The sequence below is a fragment of the Stegodyphus dumicola genome, chromosome 2 (assembly GCF_044657685.1).
Source record: "Stegodyphus dumicola isolate Sdum_Otavi_A_Nest chromosome 2, ASM4465768v1".
NCBI classification, from domain to species: Eukaryota; Metazoa; Arthropoda; class Arachnida; order Araneae; family Eresidae; genus Stegodyphus; species Stegodyphus dumicola.
In genome coordinates, this window is record NC_140769.1 from 217,344,639 (window position 1) to 217,365,114 (window position 20,476).

A 20,476-nucleotide genomic window follows, 5' to 3' on the forward strand; every position below is an offset into this window, starting at 1 on the left:
CAGTTAGGGGCCAACATGTTGAATCTTTTGCGGAAATGCATGCAATTGTCCGTAGGTGGTGCACCAACACCCCACAGACTGGTTTACCAAAGCCCTTTGGGACCTCCCAGCCAGATGGCAGAAGTGTATTGACATGGGCGGGCATTATTTCCAACTGATGTACTATCAGTTTTTTTGTTAATAAATTACATTCCGCTCTGTGTCATTAATTTCTGTACGACCTAAATACTATGTTGGAAATGTTTTTTTTTCGGGGGGGGACCTTATGTTAAAATGACCATAAACTAACAATTATAGCAGACAAGACACGGAATATGTTTCTATAGCAACCTAAAAGTGTCAGCTGTCAAATCTCAAAAGGAAAAAAATATATAAAATTGACAGAAGAATAACGAAACGAGCATAACGCCATCTATTTGTACAAAGCAAAATTACATTCTTGCCAACCCAATATAAAATACTCCCCTCATAGCATGCAAAATATACAATTTATAATATAATATACAAGATATATAATTTAAAATATTCAAGATAACACAACTTGTGATGTATTACACACATTAAAACATTGTTGCGTGTTACGCGGTAACGCAAACGGTGCAACCCTAGAGTCATTTTCAAGCAGGATAATGCTAACCTCATATGGCTAGCATATCTGTGGACTATCTCCGAGCTTATCCTTGGCCAACAAGGTCGCCAGTCGAACATAGTATGGCATATGATAGACCGCCAAATTCGGACACCCAAATTTTGCAAATCTGGAGCAACAACAGAGGAATGTCTGATAAAACAGTGTCTCTCAACCGCCGGTCCGTAAGAAATATTTGTCGGTTCGCGAAATATCCAGCTATCTGTCCAAAACCTAAAGTGTCTTCGGCCGACAACCGATATTACAACAGCTCTTCTGCACGCTTGGACAACTGAAAGCTATACATCAGCGTAAGTTTTTAATAACCACTGAATTTAATACTGTGCTATAACTAGTATTTCTTTAACTTAAGGTAGATTAAAATTCAATAACCAGGATGAGTAAGAAGGAAACGAAAGGCACATGACTAAATTTCGTACAAAGAAAGGGTTCTCCAAAACAAAGTACGTCGTCCGCCCCTTCGAATACAGATGAAGGTGAATATAGTCCACAATCTGCCAAAAAAAGAAAAAGCTCGGTAAGGCACTATATCTCAGACTAATTGAAATATGGCTTTGTCCTTTGGACACAATCAGAAGAAAATTGTGCAAAAGCTGAATGTTTGTAGAGATGTTTTTTCTAACGAAAACATTATTATGAATTCTGATTATTTCAGTTGTCGCTTGAGGACGAGAAGAGGTTGATAAGTGACGCTTCAGGTATGGTAGATAAGGGATCCTCATTCGCTTGTTCAGGGACCGTCACTGATCCGTTTTTATATGCAAGGCTTTTCGTGATTACTTTTTTGCAATATTCTGTGATTTTTCTCAAAGGTTTATTTACTTATATATGATAATTATACTGATATGTAACAATTACAGTATTTACTTATCTTTATATTTAAATATGATTCTAGGCAAATGGTAATGAGAATATTATAATTAACTTATGTAGTAATTCTTGAATACCTTGTAAAGTTTTTCTTGGGGGGGAGAAGGGGGAAAAACTACTGGTCCAAGAAATTTGTTCGTAAGTTTTACAGGTCCGCGGACGAAAAAAAGTTGAAAAGCGCTGTGATAGAATGTATCGTAGGATGAAATTAGGAATTTTTTCACTCCTTACCTCAACGTTTACAAGCATACATCGCCGCCAGAGAGGTTTTATTAATGACCGATTTGAAATGTGCAGTTGTTAGTCATTGATAGATCCTATATCCTTGAATTTTTAATAATTTCATTATCTGTGTATGAGCGTTACGCATACTTGATTACAATAAAACAATAACTTTCTTCATGGAGCTTTTTTTAGTCCAAAGGGGCAGTAGCCCAGGAGGGCTATTTGTCTCAAAACGGCATTTAGCGGAGTTTCACTTGTAGAGGTATTAGGTATTTTTAGAAGACGGCAGGATGAAAAATGAGCAATCGCCTTCGCCGGCAATCGAACCACGGACCTCTGAAATACCGGTCCAGCTTGCAGAACCACTACATCACTGAGGCACGCTAGGAAGGCGGGAGAAATATCTTATATACTCCCCCTTTTAAAGGGCGGCTGAGGTTTTTAGGGGAACCAATCGCCAAATCCTGGGTGAGGAGAATCATCATCCAACACACTTCGCCGGGAATCGAAACACCGACCTCTGGAACACCGGCCCAGCGTGCAGAACCACTACACCACGAAGGCACGCTAGAAAGGCGAGAGAAATACTTTATACACTATAAACGGCGAATCACTTTTTAAATTCTCGCCACCAAATATTATTGCCCTGTATTATATTTAAATAAATTAAATATGAAGAATCTGCATGAATTTATGTATGTTTCTCGAACTGTGAAAAAATGACGGTACCTGGAGCCACCAAATTTTGAATAATGTAATCCTACACCTGAATATGAGCGCCTGGAAGCCCGAATTTGGAATTTGTTTTAGTATTTATTTCATCTTTTGTAAAATTTTAACGAATTTTTCATTAACAAACTCAAGGATTCCAAAGCGAGCAATTACAGTATTGTACGGGAAAAAAAAAAAAAAAAATTATCTCCAGCGCGCGAGACTGTGTATCGGAAATTCTAAAGATATGCTTTTAAAAAATATTTTGTGATATTGCTGTTGAATTGAATTTTATATATGCGAAGAACAGGATTTTTAATATATAAAGGTAGTACGCAAAACGTTAAAATTACCCCTTTGGCCGTAATATAAAGTCTGAAAACTTTCAGGTTCCCCCGCCCCCCGCAAACGAATGTATATTTCGAATTACATAGACAGTTAAATTAGGAACTCTTGTACATAAAAGCATCTTCCTCATACTATGACATCTCATGCAATCACTGATGTTACGCCACGCATTTTTGTTTTTCTTTTTGAAATTTTCACATTTTGTTTTATTTTTCGCTGTTAGTTTATGATCGAAATACATCCATCGTTCTGCAATAAATAAGCTTAATTTTTTTTAGATAGTACCCAATTCCTCCAGAACAGTCAATTCGCCAGCGGTTAACAGAGAGTTGACTTAATATGCTTAAATTTAATTTCAGTATAGCATGCTATTGCATTGATTATGTAATTACAATGCAAATGAATTTAAAAGAAATAATATAAATATTTTTTCACAGATATCGCGTACGATAAACCTTCTTGATTGCACTTTTCAGCTCGTTTATAATCTCGATAAGAGTTCTGTCTTACAATCTGAGATTATTTATAGCTTACAGTGTTGCTTCAATGAAGCGAAACGTAAGCTTGGTTAACAAATAATACAGATATAATAATAATTTTTTCCAGCACTAAGAAGGCTGCTGTAAATTATCCGATGTAAATAGGGATTTTCAGGGAATTGTTGGAGATTTCTTTAATACAGTCCATTACCTAATACAATTTTGAATCTTGAAACCCAATCTCTTTCTAGAGTCTTTAAAACGTAGAATTATCTTGTGGATTGAAGATTTGAAATTTAGAGGTTAAATATCGTTTAACTAATTTCAGTTGCCCACGCAGTAGCGTAAAATTTTCAGATATCTGATTTCAAACTAATTTACCGTACTTACTCGAAAATAATGTCTCGCCACCTCTTTTTACTTCCATGTACGAAGTAAAGGAAGTATTGTAATCACGAAAAAGTCCGGGTACCATATTTCAACGAAAGTATCCATTTTGACCGCTGTCGAATGCAGTTTAACGATATTTTTGCGTGACATCTGTAACTCAAAAAGAAATAGCCTCAGAACGTTGAAATTTTGTATGTGGAACAACTGCTATAACATGTAGATGTGCACCTACCTTTTTGGTTGCAATCGGCCTCACCAAACGTGTATAAAATATATCCGCTCTGTTACTCGTCTCAGTGAGCTCAGTCTCTTTATTCTTATATGTTTGTAAATTATCTATTTTTTGGTTTAAAAATTATTGAATTATGTTGTTCTCATCTTCCGGTTAAGGTGTTTATGCCTTTAGTTAACCTGTATGATATATTGTAAAATTATCAACAGTTTAAAAGTTGTTTGCGGCTAAGCCTAATTTTTTTTTTTTTTTTTTTTTTTTTTTTTTACCACAACAGGTATATTTGTTTACATTTGAAACTTAGCAGAAGAGTGGATTTGTTGCCAATCTAGGGGAACTAAGCTTCACAACAATAAAGTAACATCTTCTTTTATTATTGCGAATTAAATTATGCTTCTATTCTGGAATTATCATTTAAAATATTAAACTATCGCATATATTGACTCAGTATATATGCTAAACATGCACTGCCTTCTCCAGGATTCGAATCTGGACCTATCGAATACGCGCCAAGCGGGCTACCGTTACATCACGAAGCATGCTGAAAGGTGGGACAAGATATAGGAGACCTCACACACTGTTTAAGTATTAAATAAGTAATATACTTAATTCCTATACAAACTGTATAACTCTCTCTAATTCTAGTAACCACTTCTAGCTAAGCGATTTCTATGTAGGCCTTTTATGTCACTGCTATGTCCGGAAAGAAATAGATAACAGTGTATCAATAATTTTCCTTTCTAAATAGTAGTACTAAAATATTGAATTTTACAATTTAGCTTACTTTTAATTCCAATCAGGATCAAATGAATTTTATCTAGGAACATGCTCTCATCCAATGTTCTCAACAATTTTATTTCTTAAAATTTACTTAAAATATAAGTAGGGTTTTATATCCAAAAGGCCTTAATTTGGAGTAAATACACAATATGATGTAGAGACATTAGAGTAATTGGAAAAGCCGAGCAATCGCCTTCGCCGGGAATCGAACCACGGAATTCTGGAATACCGGCCCAGCGTGCAGAACCACTACACCACGAAGGCACGCTAAGAAGGCGGGAGCAATACCTTATAATGAAATTAACAGATTTATAATTTAATCAATATTAATTTCTGATTTCAAACTTTTTTTTAACCTTATTCACCTCACATAAAAGTAAGTGTTGCATTAATTTTTCCTTCATTACTGACTAAGGTGAATAAGGTTAAAAAAAAGTTCATTCATTCAATGCTTCTATAAAGCTGCAGACATGGTTCAGTACGAGGTTTACGCAAAAAAACTGTACGCCTGTTTTTAATTCTTTCATACACGGTCAACACAGGTTTTAATTCATACACGGTCAACACAGTTTTTAATTCATACACAGTTTTTAATTCTTTCATACACGTCTTCATGTAAAACGTTTTTAGTATTTTGCACATATTGCTAGAAAACGTATTCCTCTGCTGTATTTCTTCATCTATAAGAAAAATTAAAAGAGTTCATATGTGTTTGCATGTGGATAAAAAATAATAAATTAAAATTTCCTGAAGGAAGCAGAACATATCGCGTTCCTAATGTCTTTTATTAGCTGCAATAAAAGCTTAAATGTTAATAGTTAATAACGTTATTGAGAATTATATATACAATTTTCAAACGGCTTGTTTGCAGCATTAAATAATCTGCTAGTGCACTTACCCCACCCCTTGGGTGTTGACGAAGAGGACTCTCTTGTATGCTAGTTAGGATCTGTACCTAGGCAGCCTTCACTCTGGGGGTATAAAATCAGTCTTCACAGGACTAGAACCTTCTTTTATTCGGTGGTAGATTCAGACTCCACAGGGACCGTCCTGGTACTGTCTTGTCAGCCCCTTGGTTGTGGGGGAGCTACATGATTGATATTTATGTCTGTCTGAAGAGAAACACCCCCGTCGGTCGACTCGGGGAATTTGGCAGGCCTTGAAGATTACTTGGGGTGGCCAGCAGGCGCCTGGTTCCTAAATATTGTATGTAACATCTCCTTCATCGCTGCCCTGCCCCTGGAAGCGTCCGGATTTCAAAGTGATATCGTTTGGACAGCCGGTTTGGTGGCTCGGTTTGTCTGACCTGTGATTTATATTGTGCTGTATTCTGCTGTTTTGGGTTTGGCACCCCGAGATGATAGATTCTTCGTTGTATCCTCCAGGAAAGGGGATGTGGAATGCGAGTTACTGTGCGTATATGTTGACATAGCCTCGTTACGGCTCGTCGGGTTGACAGATAGGTTAGCGGCCCATTAGGTCGCTACTGGAGAGGAGTAATTAATCGTGGAAAGGGTCTGAGCTCCTTCTCTGGTGGACGGTTGCATTTACCCACGTAAATAAAATAGCTTATGTGTTATAAAAGGTCAACAGCTTTCAGAACTGACAGTCTCCCAAGCAGGTTAAAGTGGAGTAAACAGTCGAACGGTATTTGGAACGGTAGTGCCCTAGTGCGAACTCGGTATAGGTACTGGTATGGTTCGAAAATAGTAGTAAACGCATTATGAACAATTCCCTGTAAATTCAGAGTTTTTTTTAGTTCAAAGAAGCAATTTGCCCAGGAGGACTATTAATTTCGTTTTGGCATTTTGCGTTGAAATGTCGGTTTACTTTTCAAATTGTTGCCACCAAATATTACGGCCCTGTATTATATTTGAAAAGAAATTAATTAATGAAAAATCTGCATAAATGTATGTATGTTTCTCGCATTGTGATTAAACAACGGTATTTAGAGCCATCAAATTTTGAATAACATACGTTTCCACCCGAATATCTAGAAGCCCTAATTTGGAATTTGTTTTATTATCTATTTCATATTTTGTAAAACTTTAACGAATTTTTTCTTAACAAACTCAGCGATTTCAAAGCGAGCAATGGCGACACTGTTCGAAAAAAAAAAAAACGTTTTTATCTCCAACGCACGAAACTGTATATCTGAAATTCTAAACATATGCTCATTTAAAATTATTTTGCGATATGGCTGTTGAACTGAATTTTATGATTTAAGTGCGAAGAACATGATGTTTAACAAATAAAGGTAACACACAAAACGATAAAAAAAAAGTCCCTTTGGACGTAATGAAAGCTTTTATTTTTTTATTTTTTATTTATTTTTTTTTATTTCATTTTACACAGAATATTGAAGCAAATTTTATTAGCAAAATTTAACAGCATCAATAGCAGAAGTAAGTTGTAAGTTAATTAAAGTAAGCAGAGTAAGTAAACCAGCAAAAGATGAATAATTTAACTTTGCGAGTTGCACATTTGTTTCATAGTTTACTTTTTAAAAGTACTAGTATGTATTTTAGTAGGGTAGGCCTACCAGCGGCCGAGCGCTAAAGTCGCTAAACACTGGTAGTTCGGCTCGCTGGCTGCATGGGCCTTTTCTTGGGATTTGGCATGTGTAACGTACATATGAGCGAGTTTCTCTTAGAAAGTCCTCCACGAAACTATCTCTTCCCTTAGGGATGCCTTCGTGGAGGACGAAGAGTGCTTCTCCTTGAGAGCTTTGCCGTAATCTAATAAGCCAACCAACCAATATTTTAGTGGGGTAGTCATTAGTTAGTTAAAAGAGGCCACTGAATGTTTTTATATTCATAGATGCGGATATAATTTGAAGAGAATGTTGAAATATTTTTAGAAATGGGAGGATTGGTTAATTTTTTTAACCAGAATTTCCTTTTATCGGAAGCTGAAGAGTGGTAATATAAAAGTATTAAGTAGAAACAACATCATTAGCAGTTCCTTGAAAGGGATTCTTACAAACAAATACCCGAAGGTGTCGATACTAAGTCTGATCCATCAAGACTCGAAGATTAGCCAACTGACCTTGTTTTTCGACTTGGTACCTCTGCGTGCACCCTGTCCAAATTATAGACATTATGGTGAGGGAAGTCGTCCTTAACTTTCGCTCCTCCCCATCCTCGAGGGTATGCGAAGAAGACGGGACAGCCCGAAAACTGTATCGGATCGCCATCAAACGTTTATGGCCTTGGATGCTCCAAGTCTCCCACAAAAGGTATCGAGGTACGGGTCAATTATGGTTTGCGCAACGGCGGCACATCCACGCCCAGAAGAAACTTTTGTGTGAATGGAGATGGAGATACATTCTCCAGGAAATAGCGTCAAGGTTAGCTTAACGAATATAATGACAGTCTTGATGGGAATTGAAGAAACGCAACCCGAGCATTTCACGCAAAGTACCTACTATCAAGTAAGTCTCAATGTTTTTATGGTAGACTGATTCCCACTGAAACTTTCCATAACGGTTCTCTCAGAAGAAGCAACCAATTGTAACATGGCTGCTATTTTATACAAAGAATAAAGTACATGGAGCTAACATTTCATTAATAAAATATATCTTTCTTCATATTCTTTAAAACCATTTTCAGGCAATTTTTCAAGAAATGTTTCCTTTCCGAGCTGGTCCAGCTATCTCAAACTAATACCTCGTTAGAAAAGATAAAAACGGATAGTAATACATATTTTCATGTTTAGTGGTGTACTTGCAAGAACATAAAACCAGAATTCTTTGGATAAAGTGGGACCACAGCTCGCATTCATTCAAGCAGTCGTGAGGATTGAGTTTTTCAATCTTTTCTGAAAGACTTAAATTATCGGACTTTACAGCTTATAAGTTGAAGTTTGAGTTCAAAAAATACTTTCTAAAATATCTAATCGATTTATATGCCGTGTATAAATATCAAAGACTCAAATGTTTACATTCACTAAATAAGTTGATAATTATACTGAAGAAAAGTGATTAGTTGCGATTTTATCCTTCCAAATGAAACTTTAAGTATATAAGGTATTTGTCCCGCCTTCGTGGTGTAGTGGTCTGCACGCTGAGCGCGTATTCGAGAGGTCCGTGGTTCGATTCCCGGCGAGGGCGTTGCTCATTTTTCATCTTTCCTGCTTTCAAAAATACCTGATGTCTCTAAAAGGGAAAGACAAATATTTTACTTATAACAGCTGAAAAAATATACTAACCAAGTTAATGATTATATTGAATAAAAGGGATTTATCATTCCGAATGAAACATTATTACTTTTTTATATTATAACTATATAATTTATAATATAAAAGTAATAATGTTTCATAATATATAATTATAAATATAAAATTAATACTCTTATATTACCACTCTCCAGTTAATCCAACCTTGATGAATAGGAAGTAATGTAATAATATTTTTTCAACTTTTATAAATGAAAATACTTTTTTATTATAAAAGTTGAAAAAATATTATTACATTACTTCCTATTCATTAAGGTTGGATTAACTGGAGCTCGTCTAGGCAAAAAAAAATGTTAAATTTGTTTATTGTGGAACTATAGAAGAATTATTATCGCAGACAAACGGAATAAAGCAAAAATTTTGCACGAAATACAGTAATTAGAGCAAAAGGTGTGGAATAACAGTTGTGATAGGAAATGACATATAATTATTTAAGAATTATTTTTATCCCCATCATAACGCAACTGTACATAATCCGAAATATATAACCATTGTGAAATAATCCGTTACAATAGATTACTAAAGAACTGTAAATAAATTTCGTGTGCAGCCATGAATCTTCTACTTCTCATTAACTTCTGATAAAAAAACCAGAGAAATACAAACAAAAACATTGATCTTTGTGTTTTGATGTGTGTTCTCCTAAACACACCATTAATTTACGTAACCGAATGAACTTTATCTATAAATTGAATTGCTTTATAATTTAGAAGAATTGTTAATAGTATTTTTTGCTAGTTTTAGGCATGGGTTATTTCTTTCCTCGGTGTTTCTTTTTTACTGCTGTTGGATTAACCTTAACTTTGGGTTAACCGAGAACGTTGTCCTCGATGATTCTGAAGTTAATCGGCAGTATACTGTAATCTATAAAAATTTTATGAAGAACAACAACAAAAATAATAATAATAATAATGATAATGGGGTGTCTAGCGCTTTTTGTATAGGCTTTTTTTTTTTAAATCATGAACGTAGTCTTCCTCATTATTTAAAATTTAAAAAGTTGATCCTCATTATTTAAAATTAAAAAAGTTGATCCTCATTATTCAAAATTTAAAAAGTTGATCCTCATTATTCAAAATTAAAATGTTCGTTTATTTTATTTTTATTTTCTGCCTCTGATACTGCATCATGGTATATTCTCTCTCCATAAACACTTTTACATCGACTAACAGCACCCTTAAAATATTTAACAATCGGTTTGGATTCAGTCCATTTAAAGAGCTTGGATTGCGATGCATCCATTTTACCGATTTCCTTAAAATCCGCTTGTCCACACCATCTCCAAGTCCAGGCACTTACTATATTTAAAGCAGTACACTTTGATTTCGGTATACTTTCCAGTATGTCCTGTGTTTATTTTTCGATTTTGGATAAATTTTTCGTATGTATCAAGTTCTTCTAATGCTGCACTCAGAGGATTGATTTTATATGTTTTATATTTTATATAAAACATGTTGGACATACAGGATATATATATATGTTTATATGTATATTTATATGTTCGATAAGTCCTGAGGGGGTTTAATGATTGTTTGGAATAAAATCTCGGGGCAACTGATATTTGAGCCGACGTATAGGCTGGCAGCCTTTCGGTTAATGAAGGGATATTAATGTGGATTATAATATTAATATTAATGTTAATAAGAAAAATATTTAAGCTTTTTTGTGTAACGATTGCACAAAGGTTCCACTAATTATCACATAGCATAAAAGTTAAAGTAATTTTTGAAATATATTTTGATTGTCTGAGAAGAACTATACTTGAAAACGGATTTATACAATAGTACAAATCGCTATCTCGAGGGTCCGGTACATTCCAAGGGGCCTAGGAATTCGTTAATTAATTTTTAGCAAATAGGAATCACTTGATGCGTCTTAGGTGAAGGATCTTTATAAGAATATATGACGTGTTCCTCCTGCCCGACCAATTCACAAATCGTACTATTTTAGAATGTGCTATCTTATTTCAAGCCTTTCTAAGAAGAAATAGCACAATAAATTTCGACTTCCGAAATTCCATTAGGCTGTATTTTTAGTGTAGATGCAATGTATTTACAATGATGTTATACAAAAATCTGTAGTTACAGTGATGTAACTGTGGATGCAATGAGGATAGTGTAGATGCTGTGATGATTGTTGTACAAAAAAATCTGATGTGTACACCACATGACTTCCTTGTACGGAATATTAAATTATACTCATTTTTTCTTGCATTTCATTTAAACTTATTGGATTCAATTGAATCTACTTCGCTGACAGCGCATAAACCACAATAGAATAAATGAATTCTTTAAAATTCACTCTATTTGTTTACCATAGCGACACTCTGGCGCTAGGTTCACTTAACAGTATTATATTTCGTTCATATTATAACTCAGAACGTACAAAATTTATATAATTTAAAGAATTATCTAATCGTTGCCACATGTTCTATTCAAATACTATAATAAAGCTAGAACGATGTATAAAAGAAATTAAGCAAACAAAACAAAAAAGAAACAGTTTTTCACAGACGATTGAGTATTTCTCATTTAATTAATTCAGTTCTCACTTCGCGAGAAGGCAAAAATACATAAAAACTCAAAATATATATATTAAAAATTACGAAGTAAATTTAAACTATTATTTTCTCGAAAAAATTCCAGAAAGGATTAAGCATGATTTAATTCGCAATAATAAATGAAGGCGTTATCTTTGTTGTTGCAAAGCTTAGTCTCTCTAGATTGGCAACAAATCTACAATTCTGCTGTTTCAAATGTAAACAAATATGTCCGCCATGTTATTTAAAACTTAACCGCACTTAAACAGATTGGCCACTATCCTGCTGTTTCAACTGTAAACAAGCAATGGCCGCCATCAAAAAAATTATTAGGCTTAGCGGCATTTAAGCAACGTTAAAATTGTTGATAATTCTAAAAATATTGCATACAGATTTACTAAAGGCATAAAAACCTTAACCGGAAGATAAGAACGACATAATTCAATCATTTTAAAGCAAAAAATGTACAATTTACAAACATATAAGAGTAAAGAAACTGACATCACTGAGCCGGGTAACAGAGTGGATATATATATAAATATATTTATATAGGTTTGATGCGGCGGATTGAAACCAAAGTACGATGTGCACATCTACATGGTATAGCAGTCCTATATATAAAATTTCAACGTTTTGAGGCTACTCGTTTTTGAGTTATGCGAGATACGTACGTACGTACGCACATACGTTCGTACAGACGCCACGAAAAATTCTCTTCAGAATTAATTTTAAAGCAGTCTTATAATTTTTTGGAGGGAAAGAGTATTTTATTCTGTCCTTACTCACAGATATCACGCAAAAACATCATTAAATTGCATTCGATATCGGTCAAAATGGGATATTTTCGTTGAAATATGCTGCCTGAAACTTTTCGCAGTTACAATACTTCCTTTTTACTTCGTACAAGGAAGTACAAGGAAGTAAAAAGGATAAAATGTTTATTAACTGATTCTTGGCTTTTCCTCAACCCTTGCGTCTTCCTCTACCATACCTCCGGCGACTTACCGCATCATCGATAACTACACCATCTTTCAAGTGTCCTGCTGTGCTTGGGGGGTTGAAACTATTAGCACATATATTATTTCCTTGGAGTGTTTACTATGATCAGTTTCGTTTAATTGATTAACAGAACCCTGTTTAAAAAGAAAGTTGTCATTTATTTTACATTGCGGAGCGATAGAAAAATTATTCTCACAAACCGTCACCGTAAAATTAAGCTGTGAGCGAAAAATACAAAATGAAAATAAAAAGGGCTAGCAGTAATGCAAAGTATGTCATAATATTTGCTATAGTGCCTAAATTAATTCTACTTTATCACGAATCTTTTGACATTGCGAAGATCCCATCAAATTTGTTCCAACGATTCCAGAAATATGAAGGAACAGATCGGTTGTTGTTTAATTAGGTAATAAAGAGACGCAATTTCCGAACATGATATTAACTATTTAAATAATTACGCACTCGAGCTTTGAATTATCTCACATAAAAGTTCTTTAAAACTAATGCCAGTCATTCCGGAAGTCAAAAGTCCCTAATGAAATATAAAGTAACAGCAAACTGTCACCTTCTTTACAAAGTCGACGCTACATAAATTCACTTAAATACGAATCTAAGTGGCGTTGCTCTGTTCTGCCGACGTCATTTATTTCATCGCATCGCGAATTCCACAGCCTTTTAGTATTTTCAGCATGCGCGCCAGTATAACCAGTCCCGTGAATTTCGAAATATTCCACTGCCTGCAGTTGTGTACAAAATAGATCCCGGATTTTAATCCTTTTATTCAAAACGCTAGAAAAAACAGAGAAAAAGTAGTTAATTCATAAATTCTTTGTAAAACATAACTTGGCGTATTGAAGGTCAGGGTTACATATTATAGCCAAGAGAAGATCTTAGGAGTGTTTTGTGACGTCATGCTTATCCATTATTGGCGAGAAATTGCACTTTTTAGTTGTATTGTCGAGGACGATCGGCGGGAAAATACGTAAGTATCAACATTGTAAAAAATCTACTGACTATAGTACGGAAGTTTAGAAAGAATCAAATATATTGTTCAAATTCTTTCGCAAATATTATTTATTAATGCAATTTGTAACTTAACTCTTTTTTTTCATTTCGAATGAAAAAAAAAGTTAAGTCTTTATTTATTGCATCTTTTGTTTTGAATTCTGATTTAATTTACTGATTTAAAGGAACTTATTTTTCACTTTAAACTGCTTGAAAATATTAAAAAATTGTTAATAGTAATTTTCTGTTCTTTATAATGCGAGCTGTTACCTTTTCCTGCATTTTTTTTAACTACACTCGGAATAACCGTGATTTTGAATTAACTATATGTACATCGTTCCCAGTATTACTCCGTTTGATCCTGACTTGACTTTACATCATTATTTCTTTTAGTGTTACTTTAGGTTTCAACAACAGTTTGGTATGATTTGATAGATTTCTTTGAAGACTTATAGAAACACTCAGACAATATAAATAAATGGTGATTCCTTTTGCGCTTTATTAAGCCATTTCAGATTACTTACTAACTGTACAGGAAAGACGTCCTTTTCCAAATAATATTCCCAAAATCCGTATGATTTTTCTTTTCTCCTTTCCTTGGCCAGATGCATATTTATTATAAGCGAAAGAATTTTATTTTTTATTCCACTGCATTTTATTTTAGCAAAGACTACATTATTAGAAGGTATTCTACATTCCTTTAACAAAATCCGTAAATACGGGGGCGGGGAGAATACGAGGGGAAAATGAGAGGTCCAGAAAAAGGTAAAAACTTAAAATAATTTGTTATGTAAAATGAGAGAAACTTTCCAATTCATTGCGAAATTTAGGATTCCTAAACCTTTCCAATCTGAAACCGTCAACATACGGTTTAATGAAGAACGTGTTGCTTAAAATTACCGAAATGTGAAGCATATTTAAAGATTTATCATTTAAAAGATCTTTGAACCTTGGAGAATGGTTAAAGAATTTTACCAGAATAGGGTTAGGAAAATAAAAAACATGATGAATCATTTGATGATGAACGATTAAAAGATCCTGAATCGTATTTTAGGCTAGATGCGTTTTACAGAATGATATATATTTTATGCATTCAGCTTCAGCTTCGTTGTCGTTTCCAAGGAATGAAGAACGCTCTTTATAATACTTATCAGGTAATTCAACTCTAATTTCTTACGAAAGCAGACGATAAATATATCCAGAACAAAGCAGTTTATTTTGTGCGAAAGTTACCATAAACATTTCCATCTCAGTTATCTTTAACAAAGGCATCATTTAAAGAGGAACTTAAAAGTCATTTAAAGAGAAAATACTCATAGAGTCCAAGGATTTGCAGAATTGCTGATAATAAATCACAGTTCACTTTCATCGAGTTTTACTGGTATACACATAGCATGCATCATATACTTAACGGTTCCTTTGACTAAGGCAATCATTCTCAAAACTGAAATTAATAAAATATTATCTGCGAAGCTGTGTGGGACAAGAAAGGCTTTTCAGTTTAGCTTTGCTCTCAGTTGAGAGTAAAAGAGCTTCAAAAATAACCTTTATAAAATAATTTCTTGCTTAATATTTAAAAAACAAGAGACTTTTGTAATTTAAGTGTAGAAATAAAGTATACTGAATAACTTGCTAGCAAACATTTTATATTAATTATATTGCATGTTTCATATTACGCTCCGTACTCCGTATGATGTCAAATAGCTTCGGATATGATATTCTGTTTAACTAAACTGGAAAAAACAGGAAACAAAACTAACACATAAAAAGCACACATCAAAGGAACATTTATCGATAAATTTCCTAAAATCCGGGTTGTTTTTCTTTTATCCTATCCTCATCCGAGCACATTTATTATAGTATAAGTGAGGAAATTTTATTTTTTATTTCAATGAATTTTATTTTAACAGACTACATTATTAGAAGGTATTCTACATTCGCTTAATAAAATCACATATTCTTCTTCTAAGCAATGAAATTACCTTTTTTTTTTTTTTTTTTTTTTTTTTTTTTTTTTCCCCAAACAAATTCTTTTTTCTTCCTACTAAATGAAACAAATTGAATTAATCTTTACTGTATTGGATTTATTGGATTACGGCAAAGGACGCTCTCTAGTTACGACTCTGGATACCTTTGTGAAGGACTTTATAAATTAATATTTATTTATGTAGGTTAAAAAACTAAATAAATGATTACATATATATATATTTAAAACTATACTACACTTAACTAGGGGGGAAATGCATTTATGTGAAACAATATGTATAACCTATTTTCGTACAATTAAAATTAAATTAAGAGATCACTTTTTAATTGATGTAAAAAATAAAATTAACATTAACCATTATTAACTTGATTTAAAATAGAACCCTTCATTGGCCGAGTAGTTAAATCCGCCGAATATCTGTAATTAGAAATTGGTTTAAATTCCGCCGAAAGAGCTGACTTCGCGAGTTGTTTCCTTGGTTTCCCCATGTGCAATATAAATGCAAGGTAGTTTTCCTTGTAAAGTCTTTTCTCGAGAGCATCTGCCCCCTAAACAGATAGCCCTCTCGCGCTTTACCGTTTTCAAATAACCATGATTATAACCCACCAGTATAAAATTTACTACTCTAAATGAAGAATTATAATCCTGTCTTGTGAAAAGGTTAGTTGGGAGAAAAGGATTTTGAAATACACTCCTGTTCAAAAAATAAGCAACAAAGGCAAAATATGGAATAAAACTAAAACAGTTTAATGAATATGCGTGAAATTGATCCAAGAGGTTGGGGTGGCATTACTAAACCACATAGCAAAAAATAAAGCAAAGACATACAGAAACATATACTATATCACGACCATCACATCACGAAAGACCAAATAGCTTGGAAGAATGTGTTATTGAAACATCACGCTAATAACGGGTATGATGCTCTCTAGCTGAAATACATGCTTGACAACGGCAAGACAAGCAGGCAGTAGTGTTGTTGATCGTTTATTGTGGTAGTAGGGCCGATTCCTGTAGTAATGTGTGCCAGAGCTCGTGGAGAATGCCTGGAGGCACACTGCGATTCTAACAGTCGTCATTCTAACATGTCCCACTCATGCTCGATGGGATTCAGATCCGGTTATCTAGCAGGCCATGGCAGATGTGCAATGGTTTCACTTTCGAGATAACTCTGCATCACTCTAGCTTTATGAGGGCGGGCGTTATCCTTTATAAATATAGCGTCGGGACACATTTCAGCGATAAAAGGTGTCACAAGAGGATGTAGAATTCCTTCGCGATATCGAACGTCTTCGACGAAACCACCAGGAATTACGTAGAGGTCAGTGAATCCATTCGTTGCTATCCTAGCCCACACAACTAAGCCTCCTCCTTTGTAATGATCTCTTTCCAAGTTGTTTGGCGCCCGATAGCGTGTCCCTGCCTTCCGCTACGTCATTGCTCTTCGAGAATCGTTCTAAGTGTTAAACTGAGACTCATTCGTAAAGAGTACGTGACGCCACTACTCTAGTGTCTAACTTCTATGTTCACAGACTTTATTCAAGCGCGCTCTGACATGCGGTAAAGACAAAAGAACACAAACCACAAATCGTCGGGCGTACAGTCGTTTTTCGTGCAAATGACATAATATGGGCCGTCGTGCAGCAACAGAGACATACGATGCCAGCTGTCGTGCTATTTGTGATCTATGGCTTCTTGCACACAGCAACAGGAAGCGATCGTCTAGCGTCGTGGTAATCCTCCGGCATCCAGACCCACGTCTTCTACAAGGGCTTTCATCATTTCGGCAACAGTTCCATAGCCTACTGTTGATACTACGACGCACATTCAGTTCTCTTGCAACAGCAGATTGTCTTGTACCAGTCCTGTAATATTCCGACAGCTCTTCAACGCATTTCCTCCTGCAAATCGTGTGTTCAGCTTATCTTTCCGATTTGGCTGTCTCGGATTATACGGAACTATTGCTGCTTGCGAACTAACGCATAGTTTCTTCATGCCTCTTTTTAAGGCGTTGTGGTGTGATGTAGAATTACGTTTTATGCTAATTTTGGTTGCCTATTTGCATGCGATGATGCGACCTCTACCTCGTATATAAAGGGTATGTTTTGATTGCCCTTTTTATAACATTCGCACTTACACCTTTCACACCTTTACAGCTTTTATTGCTTACATTTTGAACAGGAGTGTATAATTAAGCGTGGGCCAGAGAATGCATTACTTGTTAGTCATAAATCTTGAGCCAAGATGATAGTAGAAATTTGCCTTGCTCTTTGCTCTGTTTTGGTTAAGAACTTCCAAGTGATAGAAGCCAAAGTCTTGTTTCCGTCTTTTCCATGAATCAGCCTCTTCAGAAAATTTCGTACCGAAGGATTTTATGTGCCCTTATTCCGCATAGAGATTACAATCTTAAATATTCATGTCTTTACCTATGATTTACAGCTTTCTATGAGTATGGAAGTAGCTTTTATTTATCTGTATGCCGATCAAATGATATAATTACATAAAATTAGAATTTTCAATTACCGCCAGTAGCCGTGCAGTAAAAATGCTGAATTGTTCGACTCGGGTTCAAATCCAGCCAAACGAGTTGGATGCATAGAACATTTCGTGGTTTTATCCATACATAATGAGACTACGAGACAGTTAAAAATTCCTCCGCAAAGGCATCCCTTCCCTTAGGAATTACGAAAAAAATATTCGTAATCCGAATAATCTAACTTAATGCTTATTCCCTACAAAATAATACTTTTCTGTCATGCCGATCGCCTTGAAAAAAAAAAAAAAAAAAAAAAAAAAATCGTTGTGGATAAGAAATTACTGTTAAATATATAAACCGGATATTTAATTTTAATACATATTGTCAAGTAATGGCTTTAAGAGGGGGGAACATAAAAGCTAAAAAGCTTTAAAACTTAAAAGCGCTAATAAGCTGCCTCGCCTGCATTAGCTGCATTAAAAAACTGCACTTGTTTAAAGTATGTCTTTGTTTTGAAAGCTGGTCCGTGGACTTTCCAAATTGATAATCTGTAACAAAAGCTTCTATTTTAACACTAGGAAACTAAGGGAACGATGTAAACGTAGAAATTAAATTACTAATAATAATATAGCCTTACGTGTTCAAAATAGGGCACTTATTTACAGAACACAACGCAAAGCTGAGGAGAAAAATACACGTACAGACATGAAATTAGCTTCCCCTTTTGTTAGAATGAAGACTTACCTAAAAACCGCATAATTATGCACGTATGTCTGAGTAAAAAAATAAAAAAGCATACAACCCGACACCCACCCAATCTTTTCAAATTCATTTCTATTATCCCAGTGTAACAGAGACTGAGTTCTTTGTTCTCGGAAGAAAGAATCCCAGCGAGAAAAAGCAGAAGGGCGGATTTTATTGGTAGCAATCCCAGTAAATAGCAGAATCCTTAGTCGAATACAGACAACAAATGCTGAAGACCTTCTTCGATGGAATGTTTATATTTGAGTAGGAGGTGATGGAAGATGCAGCGCGTGCTGGTATGTCACAACCGGCAATTAGGCTGCGGTCGAAAACCCGGTTTTATGGGCGTTTACGGGTGATTGGAAGAAAAAGGGACGAAAGGAGATCATTTTCCAAGAAAGACAGCAGGAATTATTGGTCTCCAGATCACGTACGTGACACCGCATAATGTGTACTTCTTACTTCAAGAAGTATGCTCTTGAGCAGTGTCAGAAATACGTATGATTACGGACAGGCTTCATATTATCGTCTTTAATGCGTTCTTGGACACGTGTCTTTCGACAAATTGCAGTTGCCAGAGGGACATGTACTGTAATCCTGTTACGATATTATGAGTTTTAGACTTCATGAAAAGATACACATAATCTTAGATTGTCAAAAATTGCCAGCTTTAGGTAGGCATAGATAATGACGCGATTGCAACAGTCATTGCTTATTGCGTCTCCGAAGTAGCGAAGTTTGCAGATTTCTGCTTATTCAGTTTTGGGTACTGGAAAGGGAAATGTATCCAAATGTAGTGGCAAATAAACACTGCGTTTAGCAAGGCGTTAAGAAAATTAATGCTTAGCTTAAAAGTTTGATCAAAGAATGGTTTCTTATCAAGCTTTCTAGCAATATGCTCATAAATATTATTTCAACGAGAGGAACGAATAAACCTTCGTCTCGCCAATTTCTGACAAATGTTGCATAATTCGAAAGTAGCATCAATATTACTATTTCTTCCCGTTACAAATCTGTTCGCACAGCGCTGAGACAATTTTCACAAAATTACGAATCTTATTTTAAGAAAACTGGAAGTAGCTAAACCCAGTAAATTTAACTTGAAAGTAATTTTTGGGGGAATTAACTTTAAAAATATACATGTTAGCAAATGATTATAGTAGCTAATACATATTAATGATTATATCTTTATTTAAGTTCTAATAAATAAATATGATTCTTAAAAATGACTTGACATATCGTTTAAAGGGAACAGTTGTAGAGACATCAGGTATTTTTTGGAAGCACGCAAGATGAAAAATGAGCAACGCCTTCACGGGGAATCGAACCACGGACCTCTGGAATACACGCCCAATGTGCAAACCACCACACCACGAAGGCATGCCAAGAAGACGAGAGAAGTACCTTATAAAGTTTGTTATTTTGAGACGTTTTATAAATCTTATAAATGTTTTATAAATCTTATAATCTTATAAAGTTTGTTATTTTGAGACAACCTGTTTAAAGTAAAGGATGCCTTTGTGGAGTAATTCCTAAGAGAAATTGATTCACGTTCATGCTACACATGGGTAAAACATTGAAAATCTTAAGACTAAGCCATCCTAGTGGTGAGAAGCCTATTTTCTGAGATTTAAACCCCCCTAGAATTAACAGCAGTCATCCAGCAACTACTGAGTTTATCGCGAACAGTGGCTTTTTCCAAAATTTCTTACCAGCAACCTGGAGTCCACTTCCATTGCTGATAATGTAATGCTGAGAATATTTGACGATGTTTCCAGATCAACTAACGGAAAAAATAATTTCTTG

At 34.8% G+C, this 20,476-nt stretch overlaps 2 long non-coding RNA genes across 2 annotated transcripts in view; one reads left to right on the forward strand and one right to left on the reverse strand.

The window, feature by feature from the left end:
• The window catches only part of LOC146998849 (uncharacterized), a 96,450-nt gene that overhangs the window by 36,235 nt on the left and 39,739 nt on the right, over positions 1–20,476 (reverse strand). The window lies entirely within an intron of this gene.
• Positions 7,987–20,476, forward strand: part of LOC146998850 (uncharacterized) — a 51,349-nt gene continuing 38,859 nt past the window's right edge. Inside the window, exon 1 of the long non-coding RNA XR_015039351.1 lies at positions 7,987–8,117. This is a non-coding gene — a long non-coding RNA (uncharacterized LOC146998850). The remainder of the gene's footprint in view (positions 8,118–20,476) is intronic.